Source organism: Rhinolophus sinicus, linkage group LG03, assembly GCF_036562045.2.
Source record: "Rhinolophus sinicus isolate RSC01 linkage group LG03, ASM3656204v1, whole genome shotgun sequence".
NCBI classification, from domain to species: Eukaryota; Metazoa; Chordata; class Mammalia; order Chiroptera; family Rhinolophidae; genus Rhinolophus; species Rhinolophus sinicus.
In genome coordinates this window covers 3,841,583-3,859,276 of record NC_133753.1, presented here as the reverse complement: position 1 = coordinate 3,859,276, position 17,694 = coordinate 3,841,583, and the positions used below count along the sequence as shown (strand labels likewise).

General features: G+C 33.9%; 1 long non-coding RNA gene, 9 other non-coding genes and 1 pseudogene across 10 annotated transcripts in view; all 11 read left to right on the top strand.

Moving 5' to 3' along the window:
- Window positions 1–17,694, top strand: part of LOC109455530 (uncharacterized) — a 103,693-nt gene that overhangs the window by 30,966 nt on the left and 55,033 nt on the right. Inside the window, exons 6-17 of the long non-coding RNA XR_012494522.1 lie at window positions 128–193; window positions 5,649–5,703; window positions 6,611–6,677; window positions 8,777–8,862; window positions 9,862–9,950; window positions 10,524–10,595; window positions 11,301–11,397; window positions 12,465–12,530; window positions 13,536–13,617; window positions 14,860–14,960; window positions 15,816–15,888; window positions 16,811–16,884. This is a non-coding gene — a long non-coding RNA (uncharacterized LOC109455530). The remainder of the gene's footprint in view (window positions 1–127; window positions 194–5,648; window positions 5,704–6,610; window positions 6,678–8,776; window positions 8,863–9,861; window positions 9,951–10,523; window positions 10,596–11,300; window positions 11,398–12,464; window positions 12,531–13,535; window positions 13,618–14,859; window positions 14,961–15,815; window positions 15,889–16,810; window positions 16,885–17,694) is intronic.
- LOC141570900 (small nucleolar RNA SNORD113/SNORD114 family) lies at window positions 797–870 on the top strand. Its single transcript, XR_012495343.1, has one exon. It is a non-coding gene; the product is annotated as a small nucleolar RNA SNORD113/SNORD114 family (small nucleolar RNA).
- LOC141570901 (small nucleolar RNA SNORD113/SNORD114 family) lies at window positions 3,403–3,479 on the top strand (annotated as a pseudogene).
- On the top strand, window positions 6,302–6,375 carry LOC141570882 (small nucleolar RNA SNORD113/SNORD114 family). Its single transcript, XR_012495327.1, has one exon. It is a non-coding gene; the product is annotated as a small nucleolar RNA SNORD113/SNORD114 family (small nucleolar RNA).
- On the top strand, window positions 7,435–7,507 carry LOC141570887 (small nucleolar RNA SNORD113/SNORD114 family). Its single transcript, XR_012495332.1, has one exon. It is a non-coding gene; the product is annotated as a small nucleolar RNA SNORD113/SNORD114 family (small nucleolar RNA).
- LOC141570876 (small nucleolar RNA SNORD113/SNORD114 family) lies at window positions 9,370–9,444 on the top strand. Its single transcript, XR_012495321.1, has one exon. It is a non-coding gene; the product is annotated as a small nucleolar RNA SNORD113/SNORD114 family (small nucleolar RNA).
- LOC141570865 (small nucleolar RNA SNORD113/SNORD114 family) lies at window positions 10,935–11,009 on the top strand. Its single transcript, XR_012495310.1, has one exon. It is a non-coding gene; the product is annotated as a small nucleolar RNA SNORD113/SNORD114 family (small nucleolar RNA).
- On the top strand, window positions 11,891–11,963 carry LOC141570892 (small nucleolar RNA SNORD113/SNORD114 family). Its single transcript, XR_012495337.1, has one exon. It is a non-coding gene; the product is annotated as a small nucleolar RNA SNORD113/SNORD114 family (small nucleolar RNA).
- LOC141570867 (small nucleolar RNA SNORD113/SNORD114 family) lies at window positions 12,812–12,886 on the top strand. The gene has a single exon (XR_012495312.1). It is a non-coding gene; the product is annotated as a small nucleolar RNA SNORD113/SNORD114 family (small nucleolar RNA).
- LOC141570895 (small nucleolar RNA SNORD113/SNORD114 family) lies at window positions 16,243–16,314 on the top strand. Its single transcript, XR_012495340.1, has one exon. It is a non-coding gene; the product is annotated as a small nucleolar RNA SNORD113/SNORD114 family (small nucleolar RNA).
- Window positions 17,230–17,304, top strand: LOC141570868 (small nucleolar RNA SNORD113/SNORD114 family). The gene has a single exon (XR_012495313.1). It is a non-coding gene; the product is annotated as a small nucleolar RNA SNORD113/SNORD114 family (small nucleolar RNA).

Below are 17,694 nucleotides of genomic sequence, written 5' to 3'. Positions count from 1 at the left end.
GCTAAGAATTCAATGCTGAATTAGCAAAAAATTGCATTTTTGCACCAAAGTTTATTATCTAGTTCTGCCTGACTAACAACTATTAAAAAAATCTAAATCTAGTCTAAATCTCCTTTCTCCTTTCCAGAGTGAACATAGGACAGCTGATCTAAAGAATTGTCATCATGATCAAGGGGCATAAAGACTACTATGAGTAAGTCCCTTAGTTCACATTCTTTGTTTGCATAGTTTGTTCATGGGTTTTATCTAAAGGATGTCAAAATGATCATTCTGTACATACATGCAATGAAATGCTCCAAACATAGAACAGTGATGGGAATGTGTTATGTGCCAATAATTAGATTTAATCTAAATCATTACAACTGAGGTCATTTTAGAAGAAGACAGAAGTTATTTAATTGATTCTCAGAGCAGTTTAATATTACTCTTTATTTTCTGCCATGGTTGACTTAACCACATGGTTGACTTAACCATTCTCATATGGGTAGAGCTGGCTGGTAACTCTTTGGGGACAGTCCAGAGGTGACTGAAGATGGTGGTTTCATTATTTTTCATTGAGACATCTTTGACATAGGGATGTGTGAAATAAAAGAGGGCCACACTGGAAGCAATGCGGACCATGAAGCGCAGGGGTGTTGGCGCATCCACACGTGCAGCTTGAGTACCATCACGAAAGAGGTGTAGTTTATTAGCTTTATGGGACAAGCGCCTACATTCAAGGATCTTGTTTTCAAATTTTGTGATTGTTTTATTATTTGCGAATCAGAAAATTAATCAATTTAAAAGGTTCCCAGCATGGACCAGTGATGAATGTCATGGGGTTTCTGAAACAGAATTTTGATTAAACCCATCTGCAACTCTGAGGTCCATTACGATGAGACACCTCATTATCCTCCGTGGGAAACGAGCCGACAGCACCTTATTCTTGGGCTCTCATGATTCGGGGTATGAATTGCATTATTATAATAAAATTAGCCCACTAATAAAGAAATATATCAATGAATAAAAAAGAAGAGCTATGCATGCACTACTTTTTAAGGCATATAATGAAACATGGATAATTAGTAAAACCATTTTAAGATTCTCAGTCCCAACCAATTAATACTCGAGGCTCTTATCACTTTGGTAAGGAGAATGTGGTCATCTGTAAGAAGAGTGAATGTTCTTGCTCTGTGTTGAGGTGGATTGCCAATTAATCATTTTATTAAGGAAAGGGAAATACATTTCCATAAGTAGTTGATTGAATAAACTGTGTAACTGAGAGGGAGATCGGGAGCAACGATGAGATGTTTGATAACATTAATGATTAATACAATCTTTTAATGCAATTTTGTGGAAGCCAACATGAAAGGAACCAATTTGCTATTCTTTTGGGTAATGACTTAGAACACATGGAAATATTACCCATGTAAACATTATTCAAGGCACTTATTCCCTGTGGGTGGGCTCACATACGTATATTGAAGTGTAATTGTAAGTGAACAAATGTATGCATTTATATCTCAATCAATTTTTAAAAAAAGTCAGCTAACAATACATCAATGGAAAGCAGGCAGTTGGCTGTAAAGATCATGATTCATCATATTTTACACAAGCGATAGCCATAGGAAGACAGAGCGGACACTAGTCATAAGGAAGGTGCATATAGACATTGATAAATAATAGTGTTTCAGTTCTGTTTTGATGGTTGTTGTTTAAACTTTTTGGAATTTTTTTAGGAAAATGAAGGGATGGTCTTATTATGTGATTAAATAATTAAATAAATGAATGAATAAATCAGTATATTAAGGGGCTAAGCTTGGACCATTGGTGAGATTGTGCCATGAACTGAATCTTCTTCCGTTTTCCCAGTTTTGCACAAAGTTCAGTAAAAAAGGTTATCTTGTCTCTTGCCTATGTGGATACGAAATATAGACAGATATTCCTAATAATGATAGTTATTTTTCTTCTGCTTACTTCTAGAGTCACTGGTGTTCATTACATTATTTAAAACAAAAATTGCGTAAGTTAATAAATATAAGGTAGTGCTCTCTCTTTTAAAATGTGGAGAATAGTTTGCAAATGGAGGCTTCTGGTTACTTGCTTATCGATCATTTAAAATAACGAAATGTAGACTGATTGTGTTTAAACTTTGCTTTTATTGCTCAGAATGAACACATTCTGTCAGATTTGATTATTATCTCATGGTGACCGCCTTGCTTTTTACCTCTGGGTAAAGAGACTAGAGATCAGTGTAAGGAATAATCAAAGTTCATGTTCCTGCTTGGGGGCTTGGTCAGGGTTATTCCCTGAGACGTTTTAAAGGAATAAATGGCTATATATATACATAATTCAAAGGTGGTCATGCGTTGACCAATGATTAAAATGTGTACAAATCAGAATTATGATTAATCTATTTCAGCATGACTGAATTCATTAGGTGAAAAAAGAAGAAAGGCATTTCAGTCATTTTCAGAATATCTTAATATTCCATTTTATTTTTGTACCACAGTGGATCAAAACTTCTCCATTGATGTTGTTATAGACTATGAACCCATTGAGGGGGAGAACATAAGAAAATGGAAAATGTTTCTTTTTTTGTTTTGTTTTTTAATTTATTTTTGTTTCTTCTTCTCCTTCGCCTTCTAACAGGACTTTATTGGGGAACAGTGTGTACTTCCAGGACTTTTTCCAAGTCAAGTTGTTGTTCTCTCTCAATCATAGTTGTGGAGGGCGCAGCTCAGCTCCAAGTCCAGTTGCTGTTATTGGTTGTAGGGGACGCAGCCCACCATCCCTTGCGGGAGTCAAACCGGCAACTTTGTGGTTGAGAGGACAGGCTCCAACCAACTGAGCCATCTGGGTGGTCAGTGGCAGCTCAGCTCAAGGTGCCGTATTCAATCTTAGTTGCAGAGGGCGCAGCCCACTATCCCTTGCAGGAGTCGAGGAGTCAAACCAGCACCCTTCTGGTTGAGAGCCCGCGCTCTAACCAACTGAGCCATCTGGCACTGGCCCATGTGGGAATCGAACCAGCAACCTTTGGTGTTAGGAGCATGGAGCTCCAACTGCCTGAGCCACCGGGCCGGCCCGGAAAATGTTTCTTAGTTTTGTATAAAATGGTAGTTCATTATATCATCTTTAAAATATGCATGTAAAGATCAAAGAGGCCCAAGCATGGACCAATCAGGAATATGGAATTGATATGATGCGAGGAAGTGGACAAATACATATTTGCAACACTGTGGTGCATTGCACAAAGAGGGCTAGTCCTCTACCTCTGTGGGAAGTTAAATTTCAGGACATGTTCATATCTTCAAGGATCTTGGTATTCCTTTCCTAGTTCATGGACATTGATTGTATTATTATTAATGAATCATCAAATAAGTCAAGAACAATATATTACATGAGGGCACAGAATACCAAGTCTGGGTCAATGATGAGTATGCATGGGGCATCTGAATAAAATATTTTTATTAAACTCAGTCTATAAATCTGAGGTCCATTGCATCAATAGGAAATGCTTACAGAGGAAGTTAGAAAAGATTCAAGGATGTCTTTTTGATCTTTGGCTGTTCATGAGTATGGATTATTATAAGTCAGTCGATGCATGGATTAAGTATAAATACGGAAGAGGGCTACATCTTATCTAATTATGAAAGGAGCTAATGAACCAAGGATTATTGTTAATACATTTCTGAAATTTAGAGTTCAAGTGAAATAGACAGAGGCTGCTCCTCCTTGGGAACATATACCATGTTTCCCCAAAAATAAGACCTAGCTGGACAATCAGCTTGAATGCGTCTTTTGGAGCAAAAATTAATATAAAACCCAGTATTATATTATATTATATATTATATTATAAGACCCGATCTTATATTACAGTAAAATAAGACCAGGTCTTATATTAATTTTTGCTCCAAAAGACACATTAGAGCTGACTGTTCGACTAGATTTTATTTTCGGGGAAACACGATAGGTAGATGAGAACATCAGTGTTGTTTTGCTGGCTTGGTGACTTTCTGGTTGTATGTCTTATTTTAAATAGGGACAATAAACTTACATAATTACATAATAATCAATAATGGTTAATATAATAAAGTCAATAATGTAACAAACCATGATAAACACATGGTATAAATTATTTTAATAAAATAATCAATCATAAAAATAAAATGCAAATGATTACATAGTTATTGAAACATGGAAAAGATCTAAGCATGAATATGGAAAACATGACTATAGAAATGACTAATTGGGGCAGCCAGAAGGCTCAGTTGGTTAGAGCGTGAGCTCTCAACAACAAGGTTGCTGGTTCAATTCCCACATGGGATTGTGGTCTGTGCCCCCTGCAATTAAGATTGAGGTGACTGGACTTAGAGCTGAGCTGCGCCCTCCACAAGTAGATTGTAGGACAATGACTTGGAGCTGATGGGCCCTGGAGAAACACACTGTTCCCCAATATTCCCCAATTAAAAAAAAAAAAACTTAAAGCAAAAAACTTAAAGTTAGAAAAAAAAAAGAATCTCTGATCTCTTTATCCTGTGGCTTTGGGTGTATCCTAGCATATCACAGTATATTTCCCCCCTGGATTAGGGAACTCCAGTTTGAGAATTTAAAAAAAAGAAATGACTAATTATCTCGTGTTCATTCATTTTTATTTAAAAAGAAAAATGTAAATGCATTTTGTCGGTGATTTCTGTGAGTAATACGCCAATGGTTAGATTTAGTGTCACTCAACATTCTTGTCCAGTGTTCTCTGGGTTCACCAGTTTTGGTGCTGTTATTATAAGTGAGTGAAAGAATAATTTCAGATCTCAATCCACCATTTAAAATAGCATAAACCATGGGCCAGTGAGAAGCATATATGATGTATTAAGGAACATGATTATTCCTATTTCTCCCTCTTGAAAGCTACTTAAATAAAGAAGATCCAGCATCCTCTTTCTTTAAGGATCATATAGACCCTACTGTCTAAACACATCTTGTTATTACTATTTAACTTCAAATTAATTAAAAATTCAGTTCTTCAGTAGCACTAGCCACATTTCAGCCATATGTGGCCAGTGGCTACCATATTGGACAGTGCTAATAGGGAACATTTTCTCATTGCGGAAGGTTCCATCAGTACAGACAGACTGAGATAGAAAGTTGCATGTAATAGTGTTTAGTTTTGGGTAGCAAATGGCTTTCCCATTTTGTTTTCTTTAGGGAAAAAAAGAGCAAATAATTAAATTATCTTTTGAGTTTTAAAATAAATGAATAAATGGGTTAATCAATAAATACATGAATGAAAGTACAGTGTGGCCTATTGGTCAGATTTTTTCATGAAACAAGAATTGAAATGTATCCCATTTTGCATGTTCTCTCCATTAAAAAATTGTCCTTTTTGTTATTTGGTAGGGGTATATAGACAGGTATTGATAGTACTTGTACTTCTTGTGTGAGGGTAGATTAAAAGGTCTTCATTATATTATTTCTCACTTAAAATTGAGTAAGTCAATAGATGAAAAAGATAGCACTGTTGGCTTGATGATGAAAATGTGACACAAACCAATGTTTATGATTCATCTAGTAGTGTAGAACTAAATTCTATTTAAAAATCTAAATTTACACTTTTTATTCTTTTAAAAACCCGCCTTTCCTCCTGAATGAACATTTCCCATTGGATTCAGTCACTGTCCAGTTATGAAGATCTTGGCTGTTCGCTCTGTCTGTGAAAGCAGCAAAGTAAGGAACACAGTTCTTGTTCTTGGCTTTTGTGGTCACTGAGTTGGTTCAATGAAACAAAAGGCTGTATACACAAAAATAAAATCCGAAAACGTGAAGTGTGGAGCAATAGTGGGATGTGTTTTGGGCCAAGGAGTAGAATTAACCTATTTCAGCACATATGACATTTAAGTTTTTTAAATGATGGAAGGCATTTCATTCATTTACACAACTGTTTGGTATTCCATATTACTTCTGCACCACAGTTGATTTAAGCATTTCCATATTGGTAGATATCCGCCGGGCTATTACTGTTTAGAGGAAGCCGTTAGAAGGTGAAACATATTGTCTGCGTAGTAGATGTGGGATACCATTATGGTTTTTGGTTATTCATGATGCTGTGTTTAAAATTGGCCCAATTAAATGAACGTGGCCCAATCATGGACCATTTTTAGCTGTGGTACTTTATGAAGGAAGATTTACACTGAGCTGTAGTCCGAAAGCTCTGGGAGACATCAGTCTACAGACAGATCAAAATTATATCAAGGATCTTGTTCTTCGGACTTTGTCATTCATGGGAAAAGGAAGGCATAAGTGAACAAAGAGAGAGTGCCAAGCCTGGACCAATGATGAGATTGGAGGGTGTCTGAATCAAACATTTTGATTAAAGCCATCTGTAACTCTGAGGTCCATTATTAAAAAGTGGCCTCCTTTTTTCATCTATGGAAATGAGCTTATAGCAGAAGTTGAGAGTATTCAGGTATCTTATTCATGGGCGGGTACACACTTTATGGGTATAGATTGAATTTTTCAATGATAAAGTCTTGCATATACTTCATGATTAACCTAGTTTCACACAACTAATGTCCTTTCAGTCAGTCTAAATCTGGATGGTTCATTCTTTGAATATTGGCTTTTGACTCCACAGAATGCAGAAGACCATGGCTGATTTAATCAGTATGTGTAGATGAAGATCTTGGCTGTTACCTTTGTGGGTAAGAAACTTAATGACTAAAGTAAATAATAGTCAAAAGATCTTGTCAATTGGAGTGAATTTTTCATTAGTGTTCATTGAATTATTTAAATTAAGCCATACATTGACCAATGATATGAATGTGTTATGAAACAAAGATTATGGTTAATCCAATTCTATACAGTTGTAGTTAAAGATAAGATGGAAGACATTTTATTCATTTTCAAAGGTGATTAATAATAATCCATCTTATTTTTGTACTGCATTGGATTTAAATATTTATCCAGTAATCAATTCTAGGGCTGCACTGTTCAATTTGCTTACCCCTTGTGGCTGTTTGAATTTAAAATAATTGAAAATTAAATGAATTTTAAATTCAGTTCATCAGTTGCACTAGCCATATTTTAAGTCTTTAGTTCCCTGTGGCTAATGGTAAGCATACAGGGCAGCACAGTTAGGGCACAGTCATACTATCATGCCAAGTTCTCCTGGACAGCTCCTAACGGAGGGAGGAGGACGTACTGAGATGGAAGGTGGTTGGGGTAGGGTGCATATGAAGCAAGGATGCTAACTGATCCATACCTTCCTCCCTGAGGGCCACTGCAAAAAGAGAAAAGATCTAGTTTATGGGGAAAAAGTCTATAAACAGATCTTGGTCATATTCAAGGACTTTGTTCTTGGCTTTAAAAAAATAATTGTGAAGATTCATTTTATTTTGTAGTGGATCAATGAATGGATCAATAAACAAAGGTATAAAGGCAGAACACGATAGCTTAATTTGGATCAATGATGAGTACCCTGGGGTGTCTGAAATCAAGGATTTTGATTAAACCCTATAACTCTGAGGTCCATTACCAAAAGATTCCTCTTTGTTCCCTGTATGGGAAATGAGCTTATGCTAGGAGTTAACAATATGCAGGGCTTTTTTGTTCTTGGGTTTCTGAGTATTGTGTTTTCACTAAATTGATGAATGAATAAATTAAGAGATATATAAATGAACAAAGACAAAATGGGTTATTCCTGGTTCAAATAGGAGAGTAGGTAATGTAATACATATAATGTAAAAATCATTGTTAATACATTTCTGAAGCGCTGAGCTCCGGTAAAATAAATTGATTAAAGCTGACCCTTTTGGGTAAAGAGCATTTAGATAAATGGATGTAAGAGTCCATGTTATTTTTCTGGGTTGGGTTGTTGGGTTTTTGTTATATTAAGGGAATGGCAAAACATTTACTTAAATTGATTATTGATTAAATAATCATAATTGGGAGAGAGCTTACATATGGACCTGTGTTGAGAACGTGTCACATGACCAGTTATGATTAATTCAGTGATTTTCACTATTTTTTAATTTAAAAAGAAGAAGAAAGCATTATGTGATCCTTTTTCTGTGCCTAATGAACATATGGCCAGGCATTAATATTGCCCTGTTTCCGTGAAGTCACAAATATTAATGATGTTATTATAATGTGTAAAAGAATAAGTTAATCTTTTAATCAATTATTTGAAAGGAGGCAAAGCATGGACCAGTGAGGACCATATGTTATGAAACAAGGAGACTTATTAATACAGTTCTACACAATTGCTTTCCAGATAATAAAAATAAGCCTAGGCTCTTATTTTTTTGGAATGGTGAATATATTTAGATAGGATTTCTCTTTCTGGCTTCTTGGTTTGATTTTCTTTTTTAAAACAAGGAAGATAGATGGCTCCATGTGTAACTATATACATACATACATGTATAAAGGTGGGATAAACATAGACAATTGCTGAGAATGTACTAAAATCTGGAATTCAGATTAACCTAATTCTTTCCAAGCAAGAGTCATTTAGAGAGAAGATATAGCTCTTACCTGGCTGGGTAGGGGGCATATAAACAAATATTTGTAATAGTTATAGTTCTTATTCTTTTGTCTGGTGCTGGTTTCAAAGGTGTTCATTATAGCAGTTAAATTTAATACTTGAATCAATCAATAAGCCATCCAGGGTTTTAATATATAACAAGCACTAAGGTTTATTCTTAATCAGTTGTTGACTTGGATCAATTAAAAAAATATGAATCTAGGCTGATCTCAATCTACCTAATTTGATCTATTTTTATATTTGCTTTGTGCTTTACAGAACGGATGCACAATGATTCAGTTAAGAACTGCAGAAACTTGTGTAAATAACAAAGGAATTGCTTCTGGTTTGGTGGTTTGTCACAGGTATTAATTCTATTATTGAAAGGGAATAAATAGTTACGTATACAAATAAAATGAATGAAAGTCATGTGTGGGCCAATTCAGTAATCTGTGGTCAATTAAGGAGAAAAAATAAGATCATTGTGTTCATTTTCACAGTTCATTATCCAATTAATTAATTAATGTAGAGTGTATTACTCAATTTTAATTTTGAGTCACCATTGATTTAAACCTCACTCTACAAAGACATAATTTAGTCACATTCAAATAGTAAAATGGGGTTAATATGAAGTATTATATTAATTTACATAGGAAACATTATGGCCAATTAATGAAACATCATGATATATATATATATATAAGTATATATATATATATTATATATTAGTATACATAGAGAGATATATTACAGGTGTTCAAGGATCGTTGTTCAAGTTTTAATGACCTCTAGGCATTTATTTTATTATAGTGAATGGTTGAATTAATTAATTAAAACATGTAGACAGAATTGAAAATAATGAGAGCCAGTCTTGGACCAATGATGATGACTGGTGGAGTATGAGCAACGGATGATAAATACCATGTGTCTGGAACTCTGAGGTCCGACACAGTAAGAAATCTAGTCTATACCTTCTATTGGAAATAGTCCTATGGACAGATGTCAGCCATATTCAAGGATTTTGTTTTTAGTTTTTTTATTCATGGAATTTGATTCTATTATTATACATGGATCAATGAAAGAATCAGTAAACAAATATATAGATAAAGAGGGTGAATCATTGTCCAAGTATGAAAATATATGGCGAGGCCAGAAATACTATTAACATATATTAAAAACACTGAAATCCAGAGTCCATGTTCTTTTTTGGTCAGTGCCTTGTTCAGCATTGTTTGTTTTCTCAAGAAAAAAAAAATCACAATTTAATTCATCCTTAAATGACTAATAAAATGAAAAGAGAAATGCAGCATAAATGGAGAGAATGTTTCAGTATTTTAATCCTTTGTTCTGCTTTGTACTTTTAGAATGAATGCTCCCAGCTGATTTAAGCATCTTTCTCCCATGGTCCTGAACTCTCCGACTACTTCTATGTGTTAGTAGCTTGGAGACCAATGTGAGTATAGGCAAAGTCTTTGTCTTGCTTTGAGTAGTTTTTAAAGGATATTCCTTGTATTGTTAAAAGAATCCAAGAAGGCCAACTATGGCCCAGTGATAAATATGACATTGCCATTATGTCATATTAGCATATGACATAGGAACATTGTGTTCATTAATTAATATTTGTGTAACATTAATAATGTTTAATGTAAAACATTAATCATTCATTAAAGAATGATTAATAAAAGAGATATAATCAAGGTGGCAAATGACCATATAGATAGCTAATAAGGCTACTTAAAGATCTTATTAAGTTTTTGTGATTCATATTTATTGATTATAAAAAGACATGGTTCAAAGTGTCACTTCTTTGGCTGATGATTTTATAGAAAGTACAAGTAATAGTCATTGTTCCTGTTCTGGCTCAGTGACAAGCTTGATGTTCATTTTCTTAAGAGAAATATTAATAAATATTACCACAAATTAATAAATACTTAAATTAGTGACTTACTAAAAGGTGAAATGCAAGGATAATTGTAGATAATGTCTTAGTTTTATTTTTTCATCTTCTCTGCTTTGTGCTTCTCAGAGTGGGCATGCTAAGCTGATTTAAGCATCTTCCATGGTCACGAGCTCTCTATGTAGGAGGATGGAGACCAGTGTGAGTAATAGTCAAAGTTCTTGTTTTATTTGGGTAGTTTGTTTATGACATTAACTCTATATTAAAAAATAATTTCATATAATAAAAAAGGCCAATCATGGCCCCATGACAAATTTGGAATTGACATGAAACATATTGAATAATCAATATTTGCGACAATGTAGATGATTAATGAAACACATATTCAGTGAGGCAAACAATTCTATAGATAGATGTTGGAGATACTTAAGGGGTCTTATTTTCAAGTATTTTTGATCTTAGCTATTTATCTTACTGCTTTGTTGACAAGTTAATCAGTAAAGAAATATAGAAGTGAGTGAAGACAAAGAGGGCTGAGCCTGGACCGATGATGACGACTGGTGGCGTATGAGTCATGGATGATGAATGCTATGTGTCGGGAACTCTGAGGTCCAACACTGTAAGAAATCTAGTCTATTTACTCTGTTGGAAAAGACCTTTGTGACAGATGTTAGTAACATAGAAGGGTCATGTTTTTGGTTTTCGTGTTCATGGATATTGATTATATTAGTATAAATAAATCAGTGAAAAATTAAAAAATATAAGTAAATACAAATAAGTGAAGAACTGTAAATTATGAAAGTTAATAAATATTTAAGTGGCTGAATAAATTAAACGCAGAAAGCGAAATGAGTGCAGAAAATGTCTCAATTTTTTTTATCACCTTCTGTATTTTGTACTTCTCAGAGGGGATGTACTGGAGCTGACTTAAGGATTCTTCCATGGTCACAAGATGTCTGGTTGGCTCTGCGTTTGGCACACAGAAACAAATTGAGTTTTATAGGTATACACTCTATTTTTTTTCTAATTAAAATTTACTGGGGTGACAATGGATAGTAAAGTTACATAGGTTTCAAGTATACAATTCTGTATTACATCATCTAGATACCAATTTGTGTGTTTACCACCCAGAGTCAGTTCTCCTTCCATCACCATATATTTGACCCCTTTTGCCCTCATCTATTATCTCCCCTCCCCCTTACATATGTGTTTGAAGTGTGAAATATAATCAAAGAAAACCAGCCATGCTCCATTAATAAATACGGAATTGATATGTAATATGATATTGATGAATCCCTATTTGAAACTTGGAGGGTGATTAAGGAAAGAGTTATAACGATGTAGCAAATGATTCTATCGACATTTGTAGGACTAGTCAAGGCTCCTGTTCGAGGCTTTGTTGTGCTTGACAGATATTTATTTTATTGTTATCAAGTAAATCAATGAATTAATTAGTGTGCAAAGGTAGATGAGAGTGGGGGGAAAAATGCCAAACCTGGACCGATATGACGATTGGTAGCATATGAGTCATGGGTGATGAATAATATGGGTGGAACTCTTGAGGTCCAGCATAAAAAAAAAAAAAAATCTTGTTTGTTGCCTTAGTTGGAAATGATTCTATAGACAGATTTAGGATTTTATAAGGATCTTGTTCATGGATTTTGGTTTTATTATAATAAATGAATCAGTAAAACAATCACTTTATAAATATAAATAAATAAAGATGAAGAGGGTGAAGCCTTGTCCACTTATGAAAAATATGAAGTAAGGCCAGAGATGATATTAATAAATATTGAAAGGCTAACTCAGTTAAGAAATAAATGGTTCAAGGGTGTTACCGCTAGCTAAGGATGTTCTAGATAATGTAAATAATGGCCAATATTCTTGTTTGGCGTTAGTGTCAAATTCAATTTTGTTTGTTTTTCTTAAGAATAAACAAAATATATATTACTCCAGTTATATATAACTTAATAACTGAGTAATAAAATATATTGCAAGCACCAATAGAGAAATATCTTAATCATGTTGTCGTGTACTCTGTTTTCTACTTTTTTGAATGGACACACCCAGGCTGAGTTAAGCCTTATCCCTTGGTCAGTGGTCTCTGTATTTGTCTGCAGGAGCATGGAACCCAACGTGAGTAATAGTCAATGTTCTCATCTTACTTTGGGTGGTTCATTTAGGGTAATATTTAAAAAAAAAAATTCAGTATAAGAAAAAAGACCAACCAGGGTCCAATGATGAAATTAGAAATATATGAAACATTATGTTGACAAATCTATTTTTGGAATAATGAGGATGATTAATACATTTCAATTAGTAAGGATTGTAAAGAAAATGATAAAGATACTGAAGCAGACTGATGAATTAACGTGTAAACAAATATAGGTGAGAATGAAGAAAATGAGGCCCAATCCTGGACCAGTGATGACGACTGATGGCGTATGAGTCATATACGATGAATGCTATGTGTCTGGAAGTCTGAGGTCCAAAACAAAACAAGTCTAGTCTGTTTCTTTTCTTGTAAATGATGCTATGGATTGATGTTAGGAATATACAAGGAGATTTTCTTGTAATTTTAGATTCATGATTTCTATATTAATACGAATGAATCAATAATAGAACCAATAAAGAAATATATAACTAAATAAAAACAAGGATGAACCCTTATCAACCATGAATATATGTGATGAGGCAAGAAATAATATAAACTGAACAAACGGATACATGTTAAGAAATAAATGGACCACCTCTTTTGTATTACCACTTTTTCTAAAGAAGCATATCATTATATTTATGTATATACCAGGGGTGCCAAAAAAATGTATACAAGTGCAAGCAATAGTTTTTCATAATCAAAAGTGTCTGGATGCTGATGGTAACCACATTGAGCACCTCTTGTCATTGCAGAAGTCAAACATGACTTGTATTCACCTTTTGTTACCGATATATATCGAATATTACAATTTTAATACAGTTTTCCTTTCTTAAAATGTGTATACATTTTTGGCACCCTCTGTATATGTGTATAAATTATGAAAAATAATACATACCTTTATGACTGAGTAAATGAAGAAAAATAAGACCAATTTAGAGATGGTCTCAATTTTTTTATTATCTGCTCTATTCTGTACTCCTCAGAATGGACGCACTCGAGCTGCTTTAAGCATCAGTCGTGGTGACGTGCTCTATGGTTGTCTCTGTGTGGTAAGCAGAGACCAAGGTGAGTAATACATTGAACAAAGTTCGTGTCTTTGTTTGAGAGTTTTTCCCCCCAAGTATTTACTTTATTGTTAAAGACTGTGAAATATAATCCAAGACGCCCACCATCATGAATGATAAATATAGGATTGGTCTGAAGCATTATATTTATTAATCCATATATGAAACATTGATGGTAATTAACAAAAGCTACATATCAGTGTGGCAAATGATCCTATAGGCAGATGTAGAATGTTTATTGCTCTTATTCTTGGGTTTTTATGAATCATACAGTTTTAAAATTAATATTAATGAATCAGTGAATTGATCAATGAACTTAGGCAGATGAGAATGAAGGAAAAGATGAACATTTATTGAAAATACTAAAGTTCATTAAATTGTCTTCAGTTGGGTCATTTATGTAAAGGTATTCATTGAATTATTTAAAAAGTATTAAACATAATAAAAAAGTTAACTATGGCCCAATGGTAAATAGGACATGAAACATCATGTTGATTAATCAATAATGTGCAACACTGAGGTCGATTAATGCTACGTCACAATGCCCCTGTCATTCACCTCCCTTCATCTCATCACGTAGGCATTGTATCAGCTCACAGTGTCCCAAGAAGGATGAGGATAGTGCAGTAAGACATTCTGAGAGAGACCACATTCTGCAGTGTATTATTATAATTGTTGTATTTTATAATTAGTTATTGTTGTTAATCAGTTAAGTGCTTAACTTATAAATTAAACTTTATCATAGGTGTGTATGTATAATATAAGAAAAACGTAGTATAGATAGGGTTTGGTGTACTATGTGTGGTTTCAGGCATCCACTGGGGGTCTTGAAACATAATCCTCACAGATAATGGTGGCTATTACATAAATCAATATGTAAAGAAAAAGAGTGGAGCGTTATCTAGCTGTGAATATACATGGTATATATGGTAAGGCAAGAATTATTAATATAAATTGAAACTACTAAATTCAGTTACTAAAAATTGAAAGCACTGATGCCCCTTAAGAAATAAAGGGATTAAGAGTATCAGCTCTTTGTCTGAGGATCATATAGACTCTGATAAGTAAGAATCAATTTTATTTTCCAGATCAGTTTTAAATTTGCAGTTGTTCCTTTTTTTTCGAGAGAGAGAAAAAAAATCTACTTTATGAAAATGAAGAAATACCTAAATGACTTAAATGAAATGTGGAGACGAAGAGGCAGTGCAGATAAGGTCTCAATTTAATTTGTTTTCATCATCAGCTCTGCTTTATGTTCCTCAGACTGAAGCTGACTACAGAATTATTTCATGGACACCACCTCTGTAGAGGTTGCTTCTGTGTCTTAGGAGCATAAAGATCAATGTGAGTAATAAAACTCATGTCTTCATTTGTCATGTTTTAAAAACTATATATTTACTGTATTATTAAAAATATGACTATGATTCAAAAGGCCAGCCATGGCCAATGATAAATATGGGACTATTACCAGGCATTATATTTATGAATCCATTTATGATAGATTAAGGATAATTAATATATCAATGTGATAAATGATTCTATAGATAGATGTATAATATTCAGGATTCTTATTTTTTATTTTTTCATGGGTCACAGCAGTTTTAAAATTAATACTAGAGAGTTAAGGAGTTAATGAATGCAATAATGTGCAGGAGGTTGAAGAAAAAGAGGCCAAAATGTGCACCAGTGATGATGGCTGGTGGTGTAGGAGGAAGTCCTGGATGATGGATATTACGTGTGGAACGCTCAGATCCGACACAAAAAGAAATATGTTCTGTTGCCTCTGCGTGAACTAATTCTGTAGACTGGTATTAGGACTATAAAGGGACCATCTTCGTAGATAGTTTCGTGGATTTTGATTCTTTACTTATAAATGGATCAATTTAAGAATCTGAGTACAGATACAAAAAAGTAGAGATGAAGTGCGTGAAGCACATGCACTCTTAATACAGGAGGTGAAGCAATGAAAACTATTCAAACGGACTGAAAATACTGAACGCCATTAAGAAAAATAAATCGTTCTACTGCCTTACCTCTTAGAGAAGTTCTTATTCTGGGTCAGTAGCAAGTAGGATATTATTCATTTTTAAAGAGAAAACGAATAAGTATTATCTCACATCCACATATTACTAAACGATTGACTACGTGTAAAGTGGAGAGAATGTCTCAGTCTTGTCTGCTTTGCTTTGTCCTTCTCAGAACGAAACCCTGAAGGAGTTGAAGCCTCTGTAGGGTTCAGGAGCATCATCTAATTGTCTGAGCACCAAGGCCAGTGAGTGATAAGTAGTGGTTTTGTCGCAGTTTGGGTGGCTTGTGTAGGATATCCCTTTAATACTGTAAAAAGCATTAACTAGAAGAACAAAAGACCTACCACGGTCCAATGATTAACTGGGAAATGTATGAAACATTATGTTCATTCATCTATTCTATGTTTGGAATAATGAGGATAATTAATGAAAGAGGTTTAATCAATGAGGAGTTGATTCTAAAGTGAACGATAGGGATCCTGAAGGCTCTTGTCCTTGAGTTTTGTGATTCGTAGATCTGTGATTAATTATTAGTAGCAGATTGATGAATTAATGTATGAACCAATATAGGTGAGAATGAAGAAGAAGAGGCCCACACCTGGGCAGTGATGATGACTGGTGGCGTAGGAGTCATACGATGAATGCTGTGTGCCTGGAAGGCTGAGGTCCAAAGCAAGGCAAAATCTAGTCTGTTTGTTTGCTCTCCTGCAAATGACCCTATGGATCGGTGTTAGGAATATGCAAGGAGATTGCTTGTATAATGTTAAACTCATGGATTTCTATATTATTAATATAAATGGATCAATAGTAGAACAAATAAACAAATATGTAAATAAATGAAAAAGAGAATGAAGCCTTATCAGTTATGAATATATGTGGTGAGGCAAGAAATACTATTAATATAACTGATGTTAAGAAATCAATAGACCAAGGACTCTACCTCTAAGGATCACATGGACACTGACACTATAAGTAATATTCAATTTTATCAGCTGGTGTCAGTTTTGATTACTATATATCTTGTAATATAGTATATATTTATATTTTCCTATGTATATATGTTCTGAAAAATTAATACTTAAATAGCTGGAAAAATGAAATGAGGAAGACAATGACTAATTGAGAAAATGTTTTAATTTGTAATGATCTGCTCTGTCTTGTACCCAGAATCGACACACTCAAGCTGACTTAAGTGTTTTCCATGGTAACAAGATCTATGTGTGTTAAGCGCAGAGATGAATGTGAGTAAAGGTTAAAGTTCTTGTATTTGTTTAAGAAATGTTTTTAAAGGGTATTCACTGCATTGTTAAAAGTGTGAAATATAATCCAAAACACCAACCATGGAAAATGATAAATATGAGATATTATGAAGCATTATATTTACTAATCATATATGAAATATTGATGATAATTAATGAAAAAGCCTGTCGTAATGTGGTAAATGATCCTATCAACTGATGTGGACTATTCATTGCTCTTATTATTGTGTTTTTGTGAATCATAGGGTTTAAAAATTAACATTAATAAATTAAAGAATTAATTAATGAATTAACATATATGAGAATGAGGAAAAAGAGGCTGAGGTATGGACCAATGATGACAGTTGGTGGAGTATGAGTCATAGATGATGAATATTACATGTCTGAAACTCTGAGGTCCAATAAAAAGAGAAATAATTGCCTCTGTTTGAAGTGATCCTATAGACAGATGCTGGGAAAGAAAGAGGGCCTTCATCTTTTTCTTGGGTCATTTTCATGAGTTTTGATTCTATTGTAATAAATGACTCAGAAAAGAATCAAGGTACAAGTATAAATAAGTTAAGACTGACCCATGTCCATTCAATATATATGGTGAGACAATACAAATTAACATTTGTTGAAAATACTGAAGTTCGTTAAGAAATGTAAATGGTTCACGTGACATATACCTCTTTGGCTAAGAATGATACAAACAATGAATGACAGTCAAAGTTCTTACTCTTGGTCTGTGTCAAGTTTGATATTGTTTGGTTTGTTAAGAGAAAATTAATAAACAGGACCACCATGTACTGT